This window comes from Camelus bactrianus, chromosome 9 (genome assembly GCF_048773025.1).
Source record: "Camelus bactrianus isolate YW-2024 breed Bactrian camel chromosome 9, ASM4877302v1, whole genome shotgun sequence".
NCBI classification, from domain to species: domain Eukaryota; kingdom Metazoa; phylum Chordata; class Mammalia; order Artiodactyla; family Camelidae; genus Camelus; species Camelus bactrianus.
The window spans coordinates 74,466,092-74,491,872 of record NC_133547.1 but is presented as its reverse complement, the minus strand read 5'-3'; the positions used below and the strand labels follow the sequence as shown (position 1 = coordinate 74,491,872).

The following is a 25,781-nucleotide window of genomic DNA, read 5'->3' as shown; positions in this document are numbered from 1 at the left end:
GCGCAGCGAACTTCCCAACTCCGGCGCTAGGCGCGCTGGCCCGCGGTGGGAGGGAGTCCCGTGGCGGGATTTGGGGGAGGAAGTCCCAGTTCGTGAGTGTTTCTTCGTTTCTTTAAGAGCTACCAGAAAGCAGCCCACCCCCACCCCCATAAAAAAAAATAAGCGAGTGGGGAAGAGCCAGCCCCACGCCGGTCCGCCTCCTGCCCGCGGCCCGGCCTCCCTCCCGCTCGCCTCCTGGCTCGGTGCTCCTTCGCCCCGAGTTCTCCATCCCCTGGATCCCGGGCTCGCGGGGGCGCGGAGAAGAGGACCAAGGAAAGGTTTGGGAACGTGATGGGTTTGGGGCTTTGAGGGGGGAGGGTCAGTTCTCCCACCACCCCGATCCTCCTCAGAGGGCCCTGATCCTTCAGCCTCTTGCTTGCTCCCTCGCTCCTTTTCTCTACCTCGGACATTCCCAGGACAATTAGGGCTGAAGTTTTCGGGAGAAGCGGCCCCGAGCCCGTGGGATAAGGGGGCGGCCCGGCTCCGCCCAGGACCCCTCTCGGACCTCCCCCCCGACTGCCCCGGTTGGCTGCAGGGCGCGTCACTCTGTGGGGAGGCGGTGGCGGCAGTGGCGCCGCCGAGGCCGGGGCGGGCGGAGAGCGGGGACCGGCCTGGGATCCGAGTTCAGCTCCAGCCGGGGGGAGGGGAGGGGCCGCCGCTTACCCGGCATGCTGCAACCCTCCCCTGGCCTCGGGAGGCGCGGCCCTGCCCCGCGGGGCTCCCGGCAAGGCCAGTCCCCAGGACCCCTGGGCTCCCTGCCCTGGGGGAGGGGGTCGCACCCCTGGCTCCTGGAGAGGAGGTGGCAGCGCTGAGCCGGGAGTTGGAGGCGGGGGTGGGGGTGGGGGTCCTCGTTCGCAGCTGTGTGGCTCCGCAGAAGCTCGCCTCCACCTCTCAGGCACTTGCCGAGCACGGCGCCCAAACTTTTCTCACCAGCTCCATCTCCCCTGGCTGGAATGCAGCCTCCGCACCCGCGCCCCAGAGCCCAGAACGGGAGCAAGGGATCCGCACTCCCTCCGCTGGGCTCTGGCTCCTGCGAACCTGAGGCTCAGTCCTCGGCTCAGCCTAGCTCTTCCCCTCGCTCCTCGGGGTCTCCTCGCTCCAAGGTTCCCGAAGTCCTGCGCCCGAGGGACAAACTAAACTTAGGCTGAGTAATGGGGTGGGGGGGTGCAGATACACAATCCCTGCCCTATCTTGCGATCGGGAAAGGAGAGGGCTCATAAGGACGCCCCAATTAGGGAGCGCCCTGGAATCTGGAGAGCACCATATCTGTTCGCTCGAAGTGGGCACCAATCTTCTGAACAGAGTTTCGGGTACTCCAGACCCGACTGCACTCCCCCAGTGACTCTTTCTCTTAGCGTCTTTGGTCTTTTTTTTTTTTTTTTAATCTAAATCTTTTGTGTGCGGGTGAATGTTTGTTTCCCTCCTGCCGACCTTTTTGTTTTTCCCTTGGTATAACTTCTCCCTGCTTTCTTTCTCCTTGTTCGCCCTTTCTTCACCTTTTCTCTTCTATTTTTCCTCTCTTCTGCCCTTGCTTGGTCCCTGACACACACACGAACACACACCCTCTTCGTCTCGCTCTCCTTTTCCTCCCCAGGTCCTGTTGGTTACAGTAGATTTTGATAAAAAGATAAACGAAGCTATCAGTGGGGTTGATGTTGAAGAATGAAGATAATAATGTTTCCATAGGTGGTGCTTCAGATGCCATTATTTCTCACTGAATATTTAAAGAGATCCCTCGGCAAAGATGGATCTGCGTGCTCCTGGGGTGCGAGCTGCTCGCTTCCCCCAGACCCCCCGGGAAAGTGTGCAGGAGCACATGTAAAACCAACCCCCCCCCTACTCCGCAGACTGTGGTCCTCGCAAACACCCCAATCCGCACTCTGCCAGGTAGACGAACGCGTCCGTATGCGCTTGCACACTCGTTTCTTCGCTTATGTCCGCGTTTGGAGCCGCCCGCACCCGTCTCTAACAATCTTGGCTTCTTCAAAGTCTGGGCCTCCAGGGCACCGCGTGCTGCCGGGAACGGAGCCGAGCTGGCGATCCCGCAAACCCTTCTTCCCGGTACGCGCCGCGTGCGCCATGGGAAGCTCCCGGGAATAGCTTCGCACGTGTTCTTTACTTGTTCTATGTGTGATTAAGGTGGGGGGGTGGAAACCTCTCCCTCCCCCAAAACACCAAAGCAAACAACCAAACGAAATGCACAGCAAAAGCAGCTTCGCGATGTTTAATTAAAAATGGGCGAGCAGAGACGAATTAATTGGGGGGAATCCAAACTTTAATAACTTTTTTCGTTCTTTTACGTCCTCGAAAGCGTACAGGCGGGCGTCTTGCTCCGTGCGCAGTGTCCCCCGCTAATTTCTTGTTTGTTTTCTTTCCTTCTGTGGCCCGGAGAGATGAGAGGGGAGGTGGAGGCGGGGGATGGGAGGAGGGGATGGTTGGAATGGCGGGGAGAGGAGAATTGGTCTTTATTGTTGACGGCAATACATCAATTACTGGCCATTGTCTCGGGCACAAGTTCCGTGGTTCGCAGACGCGGGCGCCGCACTGTCAGGGCGCGCGGGTGAGGCTTCGTGTGCCGCGAGGCAAGAAATAATTAAATTAATAGAAACGGAGACAGAGTGGGGGTTGATTTCTACTTTTGAGCGGGTCGATAGAAGGCAGCGAGTGAGGTGCCACAGCTGGAGCCCATCCCCACGTCCTGCTCACCCAAGAGACCTGTGCGCTCTATGGGGTTCGCAAGTCCCAGCCTTGGGTGGGGCAGCTGCTGGGGAACTTGGGCAGACGGGGCTCTGACTTGCCGTTTCCACCGAGGGCCTGTCACTGAAGTCTTGATCCACTTTAAGGAATGGGGGTGGCCCGAAGTGTGGCAGCAGCTGCGAAAGGGTCGTGACCTCGTGGGCCGCCAAGAATCTTACCCGGAGGAGGTGCTTGGAGAGTTGTACAAACTCACATTTTGGGGGCTTGATGCCTATGTTTCTACCAATACGTCCCCTCAGTTTTCCCAAGACCTACAGCGTCCTTGGTGGGTTTGGCGGGGCTGAAGGGTTGCGTCCCAGGGCCACAGACCACAACTGAGTTCCCCGCCAAGGGAGTTCCCAGCCTCTTCGCTTCATCCCCTGATGCTGGGAAGGGGAGAGGGTGTTGAGCCTCCTTTTCCCGAGGCCTGGTTCTGCCACCCGCAAAATATCTTATTCTGGCCCAGTCTGACCCCAGGTTTGGGATGGAGCCTGGAATGAGGCCTGGCCTGGACCCTCCTCTTTTCCACCAGCGCGGGTTTGACACTCTACCCTGGAACTGAAGGACGCCCCCACGCGCCCCGCCAGCGCCCCTGCTTCTTCAGCCCACCGGCCCCAGGCCCCGCTGGCCCCCCGGGCCAAGGCTAGGAGGGTAGGAGAGAAGGTTTCGTTTTCTCATGCCAAGCAGAAAGCGGCGAAAAGGCGGCAGCGGCGTCCCAGGGACGAGAGTGGAGGCACATTGATGGTATCAACATTATTGATGGGGAAATATTAGGGGCTGGAGCCCGGAGATCAGGTTCCCAGTCCCTCCCCTACCCGGAGGTGGGAGGGACGGAGTGGGTGGTGGTAGTGGCCACCGTGGTGGCGGTGAAGGCGGTGGTGATGTGAGTTGGGATGCGGGCGGCCGAGTGCACCCGCATTAACCACTTCTGGGGTTTATTTATATTTTTCTTGTCTGAAAATTGGGGTGGAGGGAGAGAGGGAGGAAGGATTGACTTGGCCAGCACCCTAGCCTTTAAGCTCTTTCCCAGGGTTAGGGCCAGAGTGGTGGGAGGAGGCGGGCAGGAAAAATGATAAAACGCAAAGACCAAGTTTGGAAAGCCCACCGTAGGCTCGGTTATTTTCCAAGCCCAGGTACTTCGCTTCCCCGAGAGTTTCAGAAACTGCTTCCTTATCCGAACTGCTGTCGCTCAAATCCTAACCTCTCCTCGGCCGCTGGAGAAGCTTCGAACCCGAGGCCTGGGGAAGAGGCTTTGGTGGGTACCCCCGGCCCTGCGGACTCCGTGCTGTCAGCGCCGCTACGCACGCTCGCTCCCCGGCAGCTAAGTCTCCGTGGCCAAAATGCGCACTTTCTTGGGGAACCCGCCGCCCGCAGCCAAGTGCTATCTCCAGACCGGCGCCGGGTGCAGCGCGGGGACCAGGCGCCCAGGCGCCGGCTCCGGCGGGAAATTCAGCGGTGGCTAGCGGAGGGCGGGCTTGGTCACCAGCCGCACGCATCCCAGCCAAGGGTCCCATACTGCCGGCAAACTTCGTCTTTCTTCTCTTTCAGGGCCATCTCCACGCCGGCATTTAGCAACTGACTTTGCTGGCGACCGCAAGTGCATGTGATTTGTACTTTCCATCCACACTGAGCATCTTGCACTTTAATTCGCTGCGCCCTGCATGCAACAGTGCCTCGCTAAGGGGTCTCAGGGTATAAAATTCCTCCCAAAGGAAATGTCTCGAAGTAGAGAAAGTGGAAAAGACTAATCGAATTTATAAAAAGAAAACCTTTGCTTCCCTTTGGTTAAAATCCCTTTGCGGTTTTCTGAGCTTGAAAAAAAAGTCATCAAGACGCAAAAGAGTGTAGTTAATTCCTGGAACCTATCAGTAGGATGTCCAGGAAGCCCAGCAGGGCTCACAGATTCTCATCTTCGAGCTGAGCTCAAGAAGTGGGACTTTGGGATCCAGTGACTAGTAATCAGTTCTTATATGTTATCTGTTGGGAATAGGCGTGGGGTCTGTGGAACCCTGGACTCTGTGTGCATTTGGGGGTGTGCCTGGGGCGGGGGTCTGCCAGGAAACTCATTTTCATTCATAAAAGAGATCCAGGCAAATGACTTCCCTATGGGACTCCTAGATGAACTAGTTTAGCAAATCTCTTGCAACAAATTAAAAAATATACACGTATACTCTGCCTTTTTCTCCAGTAAAAGGTCCCTTTTTAAAGAACAAGATCAACAATTCCCAAAGGGAGGTGCATCTTGGTTTTATAAAAAAAAAAAAACTGCATACAGTGAGGCCCTGCCTGGGGGTGCCTTCTCTTCGGTCAGTGCTCACAGAGGAAGGCACCCTTTGGTTTCTGTTTGATCAATCAAATAGCCACATGGAGTTTCAGAACGATTCTGGGGTCCTGGCCCTTCTCTGCCTGGCAACCTGTGAGCAAGGCCTGAATGTCACTCACATTATGGGTAATTTACCAATCCTACAAGTCTCAGCTGAGCTATGACTTTCTTAGGGAATATTTCTCTCTACTGAGAAAGTGCTTTCTCTGAGGAAGAGAGGTATTTCTTCTTGGGGCTACAGTGAGTCAGATTTGTAGCTTTACCTGGTCCCCATGGCAAACTTCAATTCATCCATCCTGTGCATCCTTTCTAGATTCATATTGTAATGAATTAAAAAAAAAAAAAAGGCGGGGGATAACCCACCCCTCTCTTCTTCTTTCACCTTTTCCAACTCCAGGAAATTTTCTAAATCGTTGCACTGTTAGTTCTTTCTCCCAATGTTCACCCTCATCTCGCCAACCGCGGTGACCACGCTGTTCTTTCCAACTTAAATATCCAGTTTAACGTGGAGTTTTACATTTCAGAGACTAACATCTCCCAGTTCCAAACCTGCGTCTCCCTGCTAACTTGTGCCTTCTCAAAACAGAAGCAATTATCTCTTAAGTTACAATCCTGAAACCATCAACACCTACACATTAATGTCAGGAACTAGCACCAACTTTTTCTTCTTCTCCCTGTTTATAACTCTCATTCTGTCCCAGCCTCTTTTCTTCATCCTGGGCCCCCCTCAGCCTCCAGACTCTTTGACATATTTTATAGTAAAACCCAATCCCTGGAAGCCTTGCTCAGAATCTTACTCAGGTTGTAATGGATGTAACTTTTGCTTAGAACTTGGCTCAGGACTTGCTGTGGCATTTCCCTGGCCCTGAAAACGGGATGATGCTGGCAAATCTCTCCTTCTCCAACCCAAACAAAAAGATTTCAGGAGCATGGGGATGGAAACATTTTCCAGGCTTGTTTTTATTTTCTCTTTCCCTCCTGGACCCCAGAACACCTCTCTTTTGGGAGAATTGTGCTGAGAAAACCAGCCTCTTAACTCAGCCCCCTGTGGCCCCCTGACAATCTCTCTTCTCCTGAACTCAGATATTTGCCATAGACAAGCTTTTTTCATCATCCTGCTTGGGTGTTGGAGTCAGGCTATTGGTGTTTCCATCCTGGCCCTGTCATTTGACAGTGTCCTGGGAACATAGTCCTAGGTATGCACCCATGTGGTGGGCAGCTTTGGTCAAATTAATTGCACTCCCCTGTTTCCTGCCCTATAAAATGTAGCTAATAGAGAGGAAACATAGAGCTTAAGAGCATCCTACAAGGACTCAGCTTTGCCTCCTCCTAGCAGTGTGACCTTCACATACCTCCAACAGTTTCTCATCTGTTAAATGGAGATAATAGTCCTGTTTTCCTGGAGCTTTTGAGGGTTAAAAGAGTTAATATGTATGAAGACTTTAGAGTAGTGGCTGGTACAAAATTAGTACCACATAAGCGTTAACTATTGTTGTTATTACCTCACAGGCTTGTTGTGGGGATCAAATGGACGATATAGTTAAAATATCATTCTCTCTTTATCTATACATCCATTGACTCATTTATTCATTCACTCTACAGAGTAACATGCAAGGTATGGGGGTACAACTATGAAACAAACACCCTCATTCCTTTTCTTGCTTACAGACAATCAAACCGATGATTTCCTGGGAGCATGTTATGATCGCCTGGCTCAGTGTTGGGGCAGAGGGGAACAGTATAAGAGCAAAGGTAGAACCGTGTGTGATCTCAGGGAATTTCTATATTCGAACGGGAACTCCCTACTAATAAAGACAATTGAAACTAGAGCAGGTTGTGCATGAGCCCAAGCCCTATCGTGCATGTGGGTCCTTTGGGCCAGGGGCAGATCATCTTCTTGCTTCTAGAAGGTTCCTGAGGAATGGTGCACATGTAAGTGGCTTGCTGCTTAGATGCCAGCCAGTATGCACCTGGTTGTTTTATTTGGCTCACATATTTGTCTTTTTGATTGTGCGGCCTCCTCTGAGTTGTGCAGAAAAACAAAACGATAAAACGGGTGCTGTTTTCCTTTGGGCCCTTTGAAAGGTATAAATCACTTACAGTGTTTACTCTGGCCTTCCGTTTCTGGCTTTTTGGCTTTCCATTTTTGTTGGATTATAAAAATTAATCAAGCTCAACACCATAGAGCATTCTGTAGTCAGATCGAATGATGGACATGGAAAACCGTCCTGTCATCTTGTCCTCTTCTCCCCAGGTGTGTGTTCTGGACACAGAGCCTCGGATGGCTGCTGCGTGGACCAACTTAGTTATTATAACCATGTTGTGACCAAATGTAATTTCACATTGACGGGCAGAATGCAAAGTCCTCTTGTGAACCCCCCCCCCCCACTTTGTGCTTTGAGATTAAAACACATTTTATGGTTAGAATCTGGAAAGAGAATGAGGGCGTCTGAGCAAAAATACCTGTTAGCAGTGGCGTTGTTGTGTAAACCAGGAGAGACAATAGCCCATGTGCACTGGTTTTGATGGAGTAACGGCTTCCTTGGGAAGCATCTGACAGCAAATGGAGTTTAAGACAGTCGAAGATGTCAGTGAGTGGGGAGTGAGGTTTCTTCCCCTGCTCCCGGAATGGAGGGAGCAGACTCGATTTAATCTGTCACTTGATGTCCTTCTCCTCAAAAATAGTGCCCGGGGGCCTCAGGGGCTTTATTTAGAGGCTCTCAGGAGCTTGGCAGTATGTAAATTATGCCTGAGTGTCCTTCATAGTTCCCGGTGGTCACAATCAGAGGGATTTAAACATGATTTAGGCTTTCGAATGATTTGTGGGAGCATTGGAGCCAGCCGGCACCGCAGCGATGGCCCAGGCGGGGTCTCTCACTGTTGCATGAAACAGGTCTCCGTGGCTTGGTTGTTCTGTCCTTTCTCCTCCTGGCCTCGGAGTTGATTGATGAGTAGCCACCCCCTCCACTCACACCACCCTCGGTGTTGGTGGGTGGCCTCCCAAATATCTTTCCTATATCAGGCAGCTCTGAGATTTTTTCAAAATGGAAGGTTTTACAACTTTAAAAAAATAACATTCAATCTATAGTGTCTGCAAAGCCTCCCATTCATTCATTCATTCATCCATTTGACCAACTTTAATTGAGCACCTACTATCTGCTCAGTATTTCAGGCATGGAGGATATAATCATGAACAAGACAGATAATGTCTCTGGTCTTCTAGAGCCAATATTCTAATGAAGGGGATAGATGTAAAGAAATTTCTGTAGATTCAGAGAAACGTAAGAACTTTAGAGTGCATGAAACTATACAGTGATGGAGAGTGACTTGCGTGGAGTCACAAGGAGAATGATTGGGGGGGTCGGGGAAGGCCTCTGAGAAAGTGACATTGGTGTGGAGATGTGAGTGATGAGAAGGTGTCAGCGATTTCGGGATACGAGCCTTCTGGGCCAAGGAAAGAGCAAGTGCAAAGATGCTGGACAGGCAATGGGCTTGGAAAAGTTGGCACCTTTCTCTTCTCTTTTCCTCTCTTCCGCCTCATTATACTTTCAGGCAGATTAGGGAAATTTAATAATCTTTTTTAAGGTTTTTCCAGTTGAGTGGATGAAACAAATTATGGTATATCCATGCAATGGAATATTACTCAGCCACAAAAAAGGAATACACTGTTAATACTTATGTTGATGTGGATGAATCTCAAAAGTATTACACTGAGTGAAAGAAGCCAGAACAAAAAAAGTATGTATTGGATCACTTCATTCATAGACCATTTTAGAAAATGCAAACTAATTTATAGTGACAGAAAAAAAATTAGTGATTTCATTGTTACTTGGGGATGGAGGGGGAGGAAGGAGAGATTGTTAAGGGGCACAAGGAAACTTTTGGGGCTAACTGAAATGCCTGCCCTCTTGATTACAGTTTCACAGTTATATACATATTTTGAAACTGATCAAATTGTATACTTTACATATGTGTGCTTCAGTATACTTAAATCATAGGTCAATAAAATTGAAAAATTAGGCTTTTCATTTCAAACAATGTTGGAAATGGATGTTCTAGATAAGGAATTTAAAGAGAAGATGGCAATTGCCACTGTCATAATTAAACACTTGAACCCTAAAAGTCCTGGGAGCTTGGTCACATTTAATCTTGAAACAAGTATTAGCTTGGGTGGGGATGGCACTGGGATTGGCGCTTACCTTGACCCTGGAAAAAGCATGAAGATTGCCTTGTGGTTTTCCAAGCAAACAAAAAGTCAACTCTGAAGTCAGAAGGAGAAGGGACAGTCTTAGAATTAGAGGACTTATTGGTGATGAGAGAGAAAGTCACAGCCCCCAGTGGCAGGTGCATCCAGGTGGAGTTCAGAGTCTGAGGCTGCACTAACCCTATTCAAACTGACTTATGGGTTATTGATTGGATGATTATTTTGGAATGCCATAGACCATGGCTTGGTCATGAAGGACGATTTTTGGTGAAGGACCAGCTTTTTTTTTTTTTCCTCCAATATATCATGGACCAATGTTTTTGTTAAAATACAATAAAATATATTACTAGGAAAAATGGAATAGAAAACAGAGTTACACAAAATATAAGCCCAAAACTGTATTACAGGCATACCTCAGAGATAATTGTGGGTTTGGTTCCAGACCACTGCAATAAAGCAGATATCACAATAAAGTGAGTCACACAAATGTTTTGGTTTCCCAGTGCATATAAAAGTTATGTTTACACTATGCTGCAATCTACAAAGTGTGCAATAGCATTATGTCTAAAAAAAGTACCTACCTTAATTAAAAAGACTTTATTGCTAAATATGCTAACCATCATCTAAGCCTTTGGTAAGTTATAGTCATAACATCAAAGATCACTGATCAAGGATCACCGTCACAAATGAAAATGAAAAAAGTCTGAAAAATTGCGAAAATTACCAAAATGTGACACAGAGACACGACGTGAGCAAATGCTGTTGGAAACTTGGTGCCAACGGACTTAAACAAGATGCGGTGTTGCCACAGTTTGTGAAAAGTGAAGTAGCTGCAAAGCGCCATCAAACAAGATATGCCCGGTATGGATTCAGCAAATGTAAAATTATTCTGGCAAACTGTCGAAGTAGCTTCTAAATGCTTACTCTCGATTTCTCTGGTTATGGTGTGGCAGACTGACAACAGGCTGGACCAGACACTGGTTCGCGGACCACAGTTTGAGTAAGTTGCCCTGGAGTAGTCCGGAACCTCACACCCAGGGTGGTCACAAGGAGGGTGGTGGTGTGTGAGCTATGGGTCCCTCTTAGTGCACAGGGAAGCTGGATGGGGCTTGTGGCAGCCAGAGTCCCCCCCATGGCCAGTTGCCTCTGGTTGCAAGGAGTTTCTTCCCTTTATCATCCTGAGCCACAGAGATGTTCCAACTGACTTTGTGGAGACGGTCAGGAAGCACCCTAGAACACTGGTTCTCACACTTCAGTGAGCAAAACAATTGGGGGCGGCTTGCTAAAAATGCATATTTCTGAACCCCAGCTCCAAAGATTCTAATTCAGTATCTGAGGAATGAGGGCCAGGGATCTGCATTTTCATCAGTGCCCTGGGTACAGGGTAGTGGACTCACATGCATGTGTTCCCAGGAGCTCATTTTGAGAAGCACTCACTCAGACATAGCGGAGGTGGGTCAGTGGTGGGGATTTCTCCATCAGTATGTGCTTCCTCCTCTCCACAAGCTACGTTTAAGACCAGAAATTATAGTTCCCTGTGCTATACAGTATAAACTTGTTGTTTATCTATTTTATATATAGTAGTTAGTATCTGGAAACCTCAAAATCCCAATTTATCTCTTCCCACCCACTTCTCCCCCTGGTAACCATAAGTTTGTTTTCTATGTCTGTGAGTCTGTTTCTGTTTTGTAAATAAGTTCATTTGTGTCTTTTTTTTTTGGATTCCACATATAAGCAATATCATATGGTATTTTTCTTTCTCTTTCTGGCTTACTTCACTTAGAATGATGATCTCCAGGTCTATCCATGTTGGCACAGGGAACTATATTCAATATCCTGTAGTAACCAATAATGAAAAAGAATATGAAAATGAATGTATGTATGTATCTGTGTGACTAAAACATGATGCCGTATACAAGAAAGATAAATAAATTAATTAAGAAAATTAAATACTTTAAAACCAATATAAAGACCACAATGTTACAAGAAAGACTACCAATCTGATGATCATTTTTATAAAATATAAGCTATTTTTAAAATTAAGCATTAAAACCATCAAAAAGAATTATTTCTACCAAAGCAAGATGTCTGTTGATTTTGTAACAATTAGATCCAAGTGACTGAAATTTCTTATATTATCATTAAACATTTGAATTTTTAATCATTTTATGATGAGTCATTTACCTGTGTAAGTTATATGAAATTATTGTTTTCCTCTAGTATTGTTAGTATTGAGAACTGATTAACTTTTTTTCTTTTTTTTTGCTTTGAGGAAGGGGGAGCTTTTCAAATTTGTATAAAATGCCATATGGGCTTGGTGGTAGCCCTAGTTTGGGTGGTGTACTTAATAAGGAATAAAATGATCTATGAAACCCCCCCTTAAAAAAAAAAGTCCAAAAATTAAACCGAGAGATGCTTCCATCAGGGTTTTTAGTGTCAGCAAGAGACACCGGTTCATTTCGACATAGAAATAATCTCCTAAGGGATTAGGCAGCTCACAGACTCTTTAGGAGGGCAAGAGAGTTAGGCTCAGCCTGTCTAGATCTCATCTCCAGAAAATCTCCACCATCACCAATGGAAACAGTCCCACTGCTTAGCCTGCAGAAGCTGGGTGCCACCCCCACTCCCCGGGCGTCTTCAGCAGACTGGATTCTTTACTGGGCCTTGGTTCCCGAGTCAAAGTCCTCTCAGGGCCATTGGTGGCTGCTTTTAGCTGCAAGGAAGGCTGAGGGAATGGATGTCTGGCATTTTTAGCTTCTATCTCAGGGGCAGTCTAAGGTTCTTGTAGTAGGGCATTCCCTGAGGACACGAGAATGTCAGGTGTCCCTAAGACCCACAGACTCATGCCCCAGCTGAGACTTTCACTGCTGTCTTATTTTCCCGAGCATCACAGAAGGCCCACAGAACACTGTCCAAAGTGCCAGGGAGCCCACCTGCAGTCCTGTAGGCAGCAAGGGCTCCATCCTCTTTGTTTGAATCGGGCTCTACCTCCTTTGTACTCTGAGCAGCTCATCCTGATGTGTTGGAGAACCCCTCAGAGGATTCATCAGATGCCGTCAGCCCTCAGCAGCCCCCTGGGATGTTCTCAGAAAAACAGGGAGGGAGAAGGGAGCTGTTATTTGCTGCTTACATGCCAGGACTCAGGCTGGGGCTGAGTACAGTGCACACGTTAGCCCGCTGGACACCCCCAGGAACTCTCTGAAGTTATTTTTCATTTTCCCATTTTACAGATGAGAAAACTGAGGCTCTCGAGTAATTTCTCTGGCACCACAAAGCTTTGGAGCTGCTGGATGCCTAAAACCAGGTCTCATGACATCTTTATGAGAAAACAAAACTACACTAAATGGAGCTAAATGACAACAAAAACGATTTCAAGTTTTAGGAAGCCCAAATGAGAAAAGGACTTGGGCTGGGATTTTGGAGTTCACCGGGTGGACATAATCTGGACCTCCATCTCGAGTTAAAAGGATCGGAAGATACAGCTTGAGGGTTCAGGCTGATTAAAATCTCAGATGCTGTGGTTGCTTTGTATTTTTTTAATGGGTGTTCTTTAAACACCTTTGATTTGGAACTGATGAACTGGTGAAGTGCTTTGAGCAAAGCCAATCCACCCCAGTGAGTTAAACCGTCTCTGGTTCTAGATGAGTTCATAGCTGAAGCTGGGGGTCGGTCTCTGTGACCTCCCAGCCCCCAATCCTGCCTTCTTATGACTCAGTGGCAGAAACTTCTGTTTCCTCTTTTTTGCCCTCATGATTGTAGCTGAAAAGTCGTATGGGTGCAGTAGAAGCCACCAGGATTTGGGAAAAGGATGTCTGAGCTCTTAGACGTGCTCTGGTTATTATCAGCAGGATTTGCCCCAAGTCTCTTGGAGCTTCATTTCCCTGCTGTGTGACCTGAAGGACGTCCTCTGTAGTCACCTGCCTGGGGTGGGGGGTGGTGAGGGGCCGCCAGACTATGGGCTACACTAGGGCAGGACACCTGGCAAGCATTCAATTCATATTGTTAAATGCATGAATCTAGCGAGAGAAAGCTGTTGCAGTGCATCTATTCACACTTGGAAATGCTGACAGATGCTCGCAGCCTTGTACTGTTTTGATAAAGCGGTGTCTCAACTTTAGTGCATTCAGAAGTCACCTGGGGATCTTATAAGAATGCACATTCTGCATTGGAAGGTCAGGGCTGGGGCCTGAGATTCTGAATTTCTAACAAGCTCCTTGGTGACACAGATGCCATAGGTCCTGGACAACTCTTGGGGTAGAGCGGCATAAGTAAGTGGCCAGCAAATGCCCAAGTCATGTGAGGTGGGGGTCAGATGGGTAAGGGGTTCCCTGGGCCAGTGATCTTCCAGTAGGAGCTGGCTCAGTTCTCTAGCTCATCCTGGTTCCAGAAAGATCCCCAGTTCAATGCCACATCCATGAAGAGGCCGAAAGCAACGCTCTTTCTCCTTGTGCAGCAGGGAATGCGTCCTGGCCACGGGATCCCACATTGGCCATATTTGGCGAAAGGGATGCCTCTGGCTGCCCGTTGCTCTGAGTCACCCGTGCGTGGCACTGGGATTAATAACCGCTAATACTTGTCAGGCGTGGTGTGTGCTGAGCTCTCGGCACAAGCTTGGCACGTGAGAGGCCCTCCAGAAAAGGGAGCTGATGAAGGTTGTGTCATGAACTCCTTCCCATTTCTTTTAGTTCGCTTGGCAACTCGATGACATGGGTGTTAATTGAGCAGCTCTGGAATGTCGCTCTCTAAATGCTGGACATACCAGGCTCATTCCCACCTCTGTACCTTTGCTTGGAGCAGTGTTTTCCCCTCGGGGTAGTTTCCGCCCCTGGGGACATTTGGCAGACATTTTTGGTTGCTATGCCTTGGGGTGGGAGGCAGGGAGGGTGCTACTGTCATGTAGTGAGTAGAGACAACAGATGCCACTAAACATCCTACAATGCATAGGACAGTCCCCCACAACTAATAGTCATATGGGGCTTACGATGGCATGGTGCTCGGGCTGAGAAGTTCTGGATTAGATAGATTTTCCTCTAGGAAATACTTTCTTCAGTGTGACCTGTGAATGTTCTACAGGTCTCTAAGCTGACTTTGGAGTGGGATGATCTCATTATGCTATGTTCCTAACTTTTAAGGCCTATAACCTCTTCATGCTATGGGTTCAAACTGAGGCCAGTGAGACCTTCCTTGCCATTCACACACCCTACCTTCTGCCCTTTACAGTGAGGATGTGTGGATGCAGTGATTTTGTTTTCCCATTCAATATGTATAGGGAGGAAGGGAGAAAAGGGCCCCAGTGGGCGTGTGCCTGTGTTGTCTATTTCAGAACTAGATCCTGGCACTCTTGGCTGCTTCCCACTTCGCTCTGACCAAGCCCAGCAAGGGATATCTGCCCCAGGGTGAGGAGGCAGAACCCTTGACTCACCTTGGCTGCAATACCCAGACTCTTTTTTTTTTTAAAGAAAGAAGAGGGGGGAAAAAAAGCATGTTAGGCAATGACTCTGGCAGCATAATGCTTTTTCCTCTCCAAGAACTGAGGAAGGCCTGATGAGGTGTGGCCTCCCTGGAGTCATTTAATTTGGAATGCCTCTCAACAGCACGTGGGTCTCTGCAACACCTCCCCGGGAGCCAGGAGCCACCACCAACCCTCCACCGGCATTCCCTGGGAGATCTGCTCCCTCAACACGACCCACAGGAATAAAATGGGGGAGGGGAGGTCCTTAGACCTTAGAGGTGGCCCGGCCAGTGGCCACGAGCCTGGAAAAGGCTGAGGAACAACACAAGAAAATGTCCATTGGAAAGATGAACGGGTGGCACAATGCCTCCTGGAAATGGTTTCTTCGCGGTGAGCTTGTGGGGTTATGTTTATCAGAGAAGAATATATAGGCGGGCGATGGGAACAGCCTCCATCCTGTCTCAGGGGCTTTTCACTGCTAGTGATAGATGCCATTCATGTCCCGCCTGAGAAATGGCTGTGCTTCAGGCACCTCCGTCAACTCATCTTATTGATCGGCTGGGCTGTTGCCTCCTTGGAACAAGGGAAGAGAAGAAAAAAGTCAGGAGCTGCAGTGCCCAGCCCCACCCAACCCCCTGCCTTGGGTGTCCGTGTACCTAATAGTTCCCTTCGGATCACCATTCTGTGCCCCAACAGGGAACCGCCCGGCCTGCCTGCACAATGACCTTTCAGAAAGATGCATGCCTCTTTGGATTTTTTTCCCTCATCGAAGTGGTGTGGCTGTGATTCATTTTCCCGCCATTGACACATTGGACCTCTGTTAAATAGGATTGAAAGCAATTAATCTGGGGCAGAATGCCAGAGAATCCCATTCATAAATAATGCTTCTCCTTTGCACCCCCAGCACCGGTGTGCCAGGGGAGATTTACAAGCCCAGAGCCTGCAGCCCAAACTCGCAGAAAAGAGTGTGTCCCCAAACCTCTGCCTTTGCACGTGAGATTAAATGGCCATGATCAATGTATCGCCGTCGGCGCCAAGGGGCCATTTTTAGGGCACGGACATAAAAGTTTGTAATGGAGAGGAGATGGGATCCAGCACAAGCCCTGACCAGGGCATATAACCCATCTTCCAAATAAAAACCACAAAGGTTTTAGCAGAAGTTCTCTTCTGTGGCTGCTACAGCTGCAGAGGAAGGTCTGTGGAGAAGAAGCCAGGCTGAAACTCGAGTCCAAATGTATGAGTGTGAATGTGGGAAGAGGGGTGTCCAGGGGGCTGAGTGGTTAAGGGCGTGGCCAAACCCAGTGGTGAATTCTGTCTCCATCACTTGTTAGCTCTGTGACCTTGGGCAAATCACCCAAGTTCTCTAAGCATCTGTTTATTACTCGCAATAACAGTAGCTGTGCTCCTAAGGTTGTTGCAAGGGCTAAAGGAAGTAGTGTTCAGGAAACGTGTAGCCGTCCCCGGGGTTTAATAATAGCTCAATAAATGTTAGGAAGACGGCAAAGATGCTGTTGATGACGATGTTGTCGATGGCACTGGTGTCTGGAAGGCACCAAATGACAAGGTTCAGCCACATGCCTGTCACATCTGACCTGTCAAGTAAAAGGCAGGTTCAACCACTTCAAAGTGTGCGTGGTGATAAAGAGGCCGGTGGTTACGGAACATGTCCCTGGGGCAGCTGTCTGGACTCCGGAGCTGATCTTGGACCTCTGCCTCTGAGCCCTTGTCCCTCCACCACTAGGTCTTCTGAACGCTGCCCTTTAGCTGTGTCCCCCCAGCCTGTGAAGTGATATTCACGTTAGGGCTAGCATCCCACGGCGAAGAAGGAGAATCTGTTGCCAGAATCATCACTCAGTATTCTTGTTTGTTTGGTGTGGCTCTTGGATGATCTGTGCCTGCCTTCTGTTGTGCTCACCAAACGTTGTCAGTTCACGGTGAAGATGGCAAACAGCAGACCCAAAGCAGCCAGCGTCTGGCTATGGAGGGGAAAGTTGCCAATTCGGCAACTGGGATTCTATGTACCCTTTCTGGTCAATTGAAACCCTTTATTTAACTCAGATCATCCCTTCATGGGTCTGTAAGAATCTCAATAGCTGACGTGTCCTGAACCAGGCATTCAGTGTGATGCTTTACAAGTGCAATTTCAGTTAAGCTTCACAACAGCCTTATAAAGGAGGCCCTTTTTATCTGGCAGCCTTCTTGGCTGCAAGCAACCCAGGCTGACTCGCTGTTCCAGGAGGGGGTTTATTGGAAGGATATTGGCGGCTACCAATATAAGTGATAATCATTGCACCTTGAGGTATTTGGCCTCATGGTAATTGTCAGAGGCTGGAACTCAAGGCTATGGAAAGGGCAGGGGCCCAGTGAACCCCAGAGGGCCAGGCGGCAGGAGAAAGCTGTTCTGTGTGTCACCTGTGCTGCTCCAATCACCGTTAACTTCCAATCCTCTCCCCGCCCTGGACATTCAATCTGGATTTGCTGAGTTTTTGCATCAAGACCTGCCATGTGGCTGGACCAGGGCAGGAAAAAGAAGATCTTGCCTGCTACGCATGAGTAATACTAGGGAGGCTCTCTCTTTCACGAACACTACACACCACTGGGGGATTCCCCCAAAGGAGGTGAATGTCGGGGTTTCCAGCCAGCCCACATTGGCAGATAACCCCCACAGTAACATCAGGGGCCTCGTTGTACAGATGAATGTAACTGATGCTCAGAAGGCCTGGGTAGATTGCCCAATTTCACACAGGCATCAAGGGGCAGAGCTGGGATTTGCACTCTGAATTCTCAGAGTGCAGACATTAAGCTCTTCACCGCTAAGCGGCTCTGCGTTTCATTAGGGACCACACCCGTTAGGATGAGCTCCGCTGATGGTAACACGATATTCGTCTCAGACTGACCTAACAGTAAGGACATTTCTTAGCCTCCATATCCAGCACTGGTTAATCCCGCACCTCAGCCATGACATCAGGGACCTGGGCCAGCCTCTTGCACGTGGCCGCAGGGTGGCAAACACAGGCATCTGGACCCCTGGCTTCCTCGCTCCTGTCCCACTGGGGAAAGTGGCAGTAGACTTTCCTATTCCTTCTCTCTGTAAAGTGCATGAAAGAACTTTATCAGAAGCCTCCAGCAAATCTCTCCCTTGGTCTCATTGACCAGAGTCAGCTCACGTGACCACTAGTAAACCACATGCTGGATGTGATTAACCTCAGACCTATCCCTGAAGCTGGAGTCAAACCCCAAAGTGCATAGCCTTTCCAAGAGGACAGAGAGGAGGTTCGGCTACTGGGGAGCTGACCATGGTCCACCAGGGGAATGACAATACATTTAAATAGCCATAAATGTGTATAAGTTTAACTCACTTTTACTTATAATAAAGACACAGGTCAGTCAATATATTCATCATACTGATACCTGTGATCCAGTTTATGTCTTTCTCTAGCTAATAAATGCTTTTTACTACAGAGCTGCAGTATAAACAGGATGCAGACACATTGTTTGTTGGAAATTGGGACTCACCTTCAAGCTGGAGCCAGTGCACTCACAGGAGAAGCAAGGCTATGGTACAGAGGAAACCATTCCGTGGGTATGTGTAGAAAACCATCCAAGCCACGGGACACCACAGGTGAGTGGATTTGCATCTTAAGGACTGAATGCTGAGGGGCCTTCCGGAGAACAGTGGCAGCATGGAGGTGGTACCAGGGCAGGAAAGCAGGGTCACAGTGGCCAGAGAGCTGAGCACCGGAGTCAGAAGCCAGGAAGCCCAGGGGCCAGCATGATTCCGGGCTCTACGCCAAGTGCCACACAACATTTTAGAAGGTTCAGTAGGAGAAATGAAGGCCAAAGTAAGGTTATGAATAGGAGAATCTTATTTCCTATGCCAGCTGGGTTTTCTTTCATTTTTCATTCATATATTTGCAGGTGTATTCGTTTTGATTGAACTCACAAGATTTCCCGTAGAGCCTGCAGAACATTAAAGGATGATGATTTCTCTTCTAGAGAGAGGTCTGATGTCTTTAATTCAAGAGCTTGAAACTTTTTCGAACATGACCCACTCTTAAAAAATACATTTTACACCAGGATTCTAGTACACATTAACATGTGTCTTACTGAAACAAGGGTTTCCGAAAACAAAAGCTTGCTCTTCCTCTGGTGACACGTTCTTTTTTTTTTTTTTTTTAACATTTTTTATTGATTTATAATCATTTTACAATGTTGTGTCAAATTCCAGTGTAGAGCATAATTTTTCAGTTATACATGAACATATATATATTCATTGTCACATTTTTTTTTCTCTGTGAGCTACCATAAGATCTTGTGCATATTTCCCTGTGCTATACAGTATAATCTTGTTTAAATATTCTACAATTTTGAAATCCTGTCTATCCCTTCCCACCCTCCGCCCCCTTGGCAACCACAAGCTTGTATTCTATGTCTATGAGTCTATTTCTGTTTTGTATTTATGCTCTGTTTGTTTGTTTGTTTTAGATTCCACATATGAGCGATCTCATATGGTATTTTTCTTTCTCTTTCTGGCTTACTTCACTTAGAATGACATTCTCCAGGAGCATCCATGTTGCTGCAAATGGCGTTATGTTGTCAGTTTTTATGGCTGAGTAGTATTCCATTGTATAAATATACCACATCTTCTTTATCCAGTCATCTGTCAATGGACATTTAGGCTATCTCCATGTCTTGGCTATTGTAAATAGTGCTGCTATGAACATTGGGGTGCAGGTGTTAGGTGATGCATTCTTAACACGATGGTTCCCCACATGCGGTCCTGAACCAGCGGCAGCAGGCACCTGGGAAGTCATTAGAAATGCAGGTTCTTAGCCCCACACCCCCTCAAAGAGAGGCTGGATCATAAGTTCTGGTTGTGATTCTGGTATACGCTAAAATTTGAGAATGACTACATAAAAAATATTATATGATTTTAATCTATTTAATTTTTTTTTTAAAAAGTGTTTGTAAGCCACCAATTTGGGGGTAGCTTAAAACTACCTTTATAAAAACTCAGAGGCTCCCCTGGGCTCCTTCCTTCTTCCCTTCCCAAACTCATCTCTACCATCTGCCCTTTCCAACCTTGCTCCAGGCAGCCCCAGCCAACTGCAGCCAGGCCCACCTCCTTTCTGGTTCTCAAACTCAGCCCTTCCCCTTCTGAATCTCTGCGTTATACACCCCTGTAGGAAATCTCCCCCCCTCCACACTTGCAGGGCTGGCTCAAGCTCCATGAGGGTTCTTTGCTCAGGTGCTCTTCCTGAGACTAGCCTGTCTCCCTGGGTGGGTCTCAGCCCGTCTCTTTTCCTTCGTCATCACCCTTAGCACAGCTGATACTGATCAGCCTCCAGCTGACCCAGGCTGCTGAGAACAATGCCTGGCATATAGTAGGTCCTCAATAAATATTTGTTGAAGGAAAGAAAGAATTAATGAGTAACTGTCAACCACACGTACCTGGGAATACCTCATCATCCCTGGAGAAGCATTTCCAGTCCACAAAGCCTGGCTCCCCTCTCCGACCTGGCCTTTTCTGGTGAGACACCTTGCCACTGTCTTGGAAGGGGAGAGAAGGAGACTGAGAATCCCCTCTCCTGATGTTCCTTGCCTTGCCCTTCCTCCACCGTTCTGCTGTGTAATATTTAAATCAGGGAAATGACAAGCGAGGAGCCCGAGAATCAAGTTACGGCACCGGGGTTCAAGGCAGGGTTCACTGCACAGCCTGGCTGCTGGGCTGCTGGACGTTAGGCAAGCCCATTAATGCCTTTAGGCTCAGTACCACTGGGGTCACGAAACCCCAGCTCAAGCTCATTTATAGAGTCGTCAAGGGTCAAATAGGAGAGAACTTGTGAACATACCTTGTATTCCAAAGCCTTCACACCCTGAACAGCTAAGGGACCGACCCATAAGCCACATTTGTAATATTAAGCAAGACTCTCCCAAGGAAACTGCAAAAGCGTGGACAGTGAGCAAACTTGAAAATACCTACATGCATGGCTCCGAAAAGGAGTGCCTGGAGCCTCCAGGTCTACAGGAGGGCTTGGGTGATTTGCATAATAATTTGCATATACTTTGCCTATCAATTGAGGTAAGTGGCTGATCCCTTCTCCAACCATCCTTGGCCTCTTCACTTTCGTGGCCTCCCCCCACCCCCACCAATGGAGCCCAGCCTGGAAAAATGGTGGGTTGGGCTCCCTCTGGGGGCCCCCACTGCCTGCCCTTTCCCCCCAAAAGCAGGTCTGGGGGTGAATCTGGCCCAGCCCGGAGAGGTCCTGTGCCTGATGGGTGGCGGGCCTTCAGCGCGGCTGAGATTTCACAGTCAAAACCATTAAAGGTTATTCTCCTTTTAATTCTTTGTGGTCGTTCTTGCTCCTGCTTTTGAGAAACCTCCTATTTTCACTTGTGAGATGCTCGGCTGCGCTTGTCACGCCCTAAGAGGTGATTTCAGTTCTCCGATGCCAAAGAGCCTTTTCTGCTAATCAAAACACAGCTGCAGAGGCCCATATGATCTGCTAATGGGCACCCCAACTCCGGGGTATGTCTGTCTGTACCTGGGGAAATAGATATAATTAGGATAACAGATATCATATGTATATGCAAATGCAGCAGGTAAAAATGACTAGCAGGGGAGATGGGGGTGGGGTGGGGCTGGCATTTGCCAAATCCCATCAGACCAGCCGTGCAGCTTAACCAGGGACCGACCCCATCACTAGTCCACGCCTTCCCCAGAACCAGCGCTGGTGCCCTCTCTGCAACCCCTTTTCTCCCCTACGCTGAACCGCTCACGGAAAGTATTGTTCTTCTTCATGTCAAAATAGATCCCCACACTTTTCTGAAAAAAAGTTCTTTCAGTAGCCCCAGACCTGGCGAGGCTGCAGGATTCTTAGCATCTGGGAGCAAGTGAGGAAAAGAGGGACCAGAAGAGACTTCCTCTCTGATGTTTTGCCTTTAGTAAGGGTTCTGTTTCCCAGAGTAGGAGCATCCTGACCAAAGAGGACCTGGCAAATCATGACTAAGACCTGATTGCCTTTTTCAAGGGGAACCACCCTGTGAGGGGAGCCTGGAAGTTTGGTGTCAGGAGTCAGAAGGCCTGGGTTTACGTTGTGTGTCTGCTTCTTCCTGGTGGGGTGAACCTGGGCAAGTGACGTACCTCTCTGTGCCTCAGGCCCCTCACCCTAAAATGGGTATCATATCAGTAACTACTTGAAAGGACCTGGCAAGCTTCAAGCTCTCGGGTAATGTCCTTTGTAATGGGTTTGTGGGAGGGGGAAGAGTGTCAACGGTCAGGCCCAGGTCCTCACTCCACCATATCCATCCATCTGTGTGCTCTTGGATAAATCACTTCACGTCTCTGAGCCTCAGTTTTCTCATATTTAAAATGGACTAATATTTGCCTACTTTCCTGGGCTGTTAGAGGATCGAAGAGGCAGTGAATAGATGTCATGGTGTCTAACAGCCAACAACAGAAGCTAGTTATGTATATAGAGTAATGCATCTCTTGGGAGCTCCAAGCCTGAAGTCATGGGTTGAAGATGGGTTGAAGAGGACCTGGCTCCCATCCAGCCTGTTGAAATTACTCAGAGCAGTGCAGGCAGACGACATGGGCACTGACTTTTACCAAGCTGTGCAGACATTCACGGTGGGCATCCAACCTCTACCCAGTTACAAGATTCTGCATGTGGACCTCCGACTTTTGTCTTGGGGTTGGGACCTAGGCCATTTTCATTTCTGGATGCCTTGTGCCTAGCACGGTGCCTAGTGCATTGTAGATGCTCGAGAAATAGTCGTTGGTTGTCTGAATCAATGGGTGAATCAATGTTGAATCACATTCTAAATTTATGTCTCTGCCCTATGGGCAGCGAAGAGATGGCTGTCAGAGTCCTGGTCCCTCTACAAATGTTGAGAACAATACTTGTATAGGGCAGGTGGACTTTGGTGTCAGAACCGTTCAAATCTTGGCCTTGCCATATCTTAGAAGTGGTTCAAACCTTGTTTGAACTTCAGTTTAAGAAAACTGACTGAACCTCAGTTTGCCTCATCTCTAAAAGGGGGATAAAAACCATACCTTCTTTATAAGGTTATGGTGCAGAGTTCTTAAACTTGTACTTGCCAGTGTCTGTGTGTTCCCACAAGGCTGGGGAGAGAAACTGAGGTGGATCTCTTTCCTCCCTTTCCACCCTTCTTCCCTAATCACTACACGGATGCTGGGGGTATTTCAGACCCGGTCCAGTCCCAAGCCCCGGAAGTGATTCTGATGCTTTATCTAACTGTGGCATTGATGTTTTTTATTCTTGTTGAAGACATCAATATTCGTTCAATAGTATAAGTCTTAAATAAGCATCTTTTAAACGACATACTACAGATGATGAAAGTCATTTCCGCACAGAAGATTATCTCACACGATCATGTTTCCATCGTTATCTGGGGCCTCTGTACTTGGCAAATCTCTGGAGCTACTTAAATGATAACATTAGTCCTAATACTGTGTAAAATGACTAGTTCCTCGGGGTAGGTTTATTTTTAATAGTGTATGTCAGCAGCAAATAGCTCGGAAGACCCCAGAGGAAAAAGCACAGCTCATGCGCTCACTGAAGTGATGATATGGATATATTTAATATCTATATTAAAAACCTTTTAGGAGCCATGGTGATATTGAACTGGATAGTCAGACATGTTCAGGCAAAATCCTGGGCCGTTTATAGGGCACGATGCAGTGTGCGTTACAGAAATCTTTTGAGGTTGTTCAAAGTCAAATCTGGGCTTCAAAAATCTTTGACAGACATTTGACCTCAGTAGTAAAATACTCTGAAACACGCTAAGAGAATAAAATCGCTTCCTTTTCTTTTTTGTGAGTCTGTTGATAAGTTTGCTGCGCTATTAAAATGTTTAATCACTCGCCTCCAGCAAGAGCAACCTTCCATCTGAAGTTACAGTTTATTAGAGGTCCCGAAACTTACTGCTATTTCCCCAAAAGATGGCTGGGGGACCCTTACAGGGAAAACAAACCACAAGCTGACATCAAGCATAGAGTCACAGATAAATGGATTGAAAATAAATAAAAAAATAAATACTTTGAGATCGATGTCAGGGAGATCGTGTGAAATTTGCACCAAAGCTCCTAACCTGAATGGACAGGGTTAAGCTGTGGAGTGCCCAGAGATCCAGCCTGAGCTGCAGCCCTGAGACAGCCGCAGAAAGAGGTACTAGCCTGGACCAGGGAGGGGATGATGGGGGTGCTCACTAGAGGTCTGTACCTTCCAAGATGGAATTCCTCTCTGCTTCAGGGCATGGTCAAGGGAAGCCCAGACCACAAGGGCAATGAACAGAGGCCCAGTTTCAGTGATGCTCACCGTCCCTTCCCTCTGGCTTTTGTAAGTATGGTCCTCTGGCCTTTCAGATTTAACTGAAAGCAAACTGAGTTCTGCGGCAGAGGATTGGGTTATGGAAACTGCAGCCTTCTTGGGGTGGCCTCATTGGCACAACACCATGGACCTCACCTGTGGAGGAAGGAGTGCAGAGGCCTCTTGGATGACCACAAAGAATTAACTCCTTTTGATAACTGGGCATCCCAGACTGTGCCTTGAAGGATACCTAACAGTAATGAGTCAACTCGGAAGTATGAGGTCACAAGTCTCCAAAAATTGAGGTATAGAGATACAGGGAATTCCCCATATAGCATCCTGGGTCCTTGTTATCCAAAGAGCTAAAATTCATTTTAAAAACTGGATAATTCTTTCCCAAACTTGGTGAAGAGGAATAACAAGTATTCTAGCAGGAAAGGGCACCATAGCCCAATATATTTGGGAAATTATACAACTCAAAGAGTCACATAGTCTGTCGATGGCTCTGATACGTCCAGAAGTGAAAACCTAGCCAACAAAATTACTTTCACTCTGCTCAACCCAGCATTTCCCCAGATCATTTGGCTGGGCTTTCCTTTCTTCACTTCCTCACCTTCCTCATAAGAATCCCTGTGTGGCAGGCGGAATTCTAACAATGTTCATCCCTTTCCAAGATTCTCTTCTTCTGGTTATCTGATCAATCCTAATGCAGGTACTGTTGTGAAGGAATTGTGTAGATGGAAGGAAAGTGCAGGTACATTGACCTTATGATGGGGAGATTGTCTGGGTGAGTCTGACCCTATCAGTGGAGCCCTTGATTAAAACAGTGAGAAGGACCTGAAGTCCCCTCACTGTCTTTGAAGGTGAACAGGCCATATAGGAAGGAACGTGAGTGGCCTGGAGAAGCCGGGGTGACCACCCCCAACGCCTGCTGAGAGCCAGCAGAGATGGGAGGACATTAGACCTGCAGCTACAAGGAACAAGATTATGCCGACAACCTCAGTGACGCTGACAGCAGATTCTTCCAGAGCTACCAGGAAAGAGTCCACCTTACGAAATTTTGGCCTCGTGAAATTCTGCGTAGAGAACCCCAGTAAGCCCACCCCAACTTCTGTTCCACAAAACTGTGACATAATAAATGAGTGTTGTTTTTAAGCCGCTAAATATGTGGTAATTCATTCGTTATACAGCAATAAAAAACAAATAACTCAGAGAAATCAGAGCAGAATTAATGGTGATCCACTCCTCCCAACCACATTACATTTATAAGATGTTTTACATGTAATGAAACACTTCCATCTAATTAAGTCCTACCAGTGATGCTCAGATGCCGGCAGGGCAGGTGTGTTCACATTTACAGGTGAGGAAATAGACTCAGGGAGATTGAAGAACTTGCCCAGGGCACTCAGCCAGTAAGTGCAGGCAAGGCAACTTGAAGGGGGTTGTTATTTGTGACTTAGGGTAGGGGAGTTTCCTTTGCTTCCTCCTTCCTTCAAATAGGAAAAAATGTGAGCATTGGGAGACAATGCCACTGGGAACTTGCAAAGGGGGACTGAAGAAAGAAAATTCAGAGAACATGTCAGGCGAAGAGTTTGCTTCATCAGAGAAGTCTTTGCTTTCATCCCTTGTCGCTGACCAGAAAACCTTGTTGGAAAACGGACTCACAGCTGTGAGCCAGTGACGACGTGTGGG

At 48.0% G+C, this 25,781-nt stretch overlaps 1 long non-coding RNA gene across 2 annotated transcripts; it reads left to right on the top strand.

Annotated features, from left to right (window-relative positions):
* The first annotated feature begins 15 nt into the window (after positions 1–15).
* Positions 16–25,271, top strand: LOC105074264 (uncharacterized). Of its 2 annotated transcripts, none has more exons than XR_006727231.2 (3): positions 16–317; positions 18,217–18,376; positions 18,673–18,751. It is a non-coding gene; the product is annotated as an uncharacterized LOC105074264 (long non-coding RNA). The 2 variants fall into 2 exon arrangements; XR_835773.3 differs by lacking the exon at positions 18,673–18,751 and adding an exon at positions 24,953–25,271 and having other exon boundaries at positions 40–317.
* The last annotated feature ends 510 nt before the right edge of the window (positions 25,272–25,781 follow it).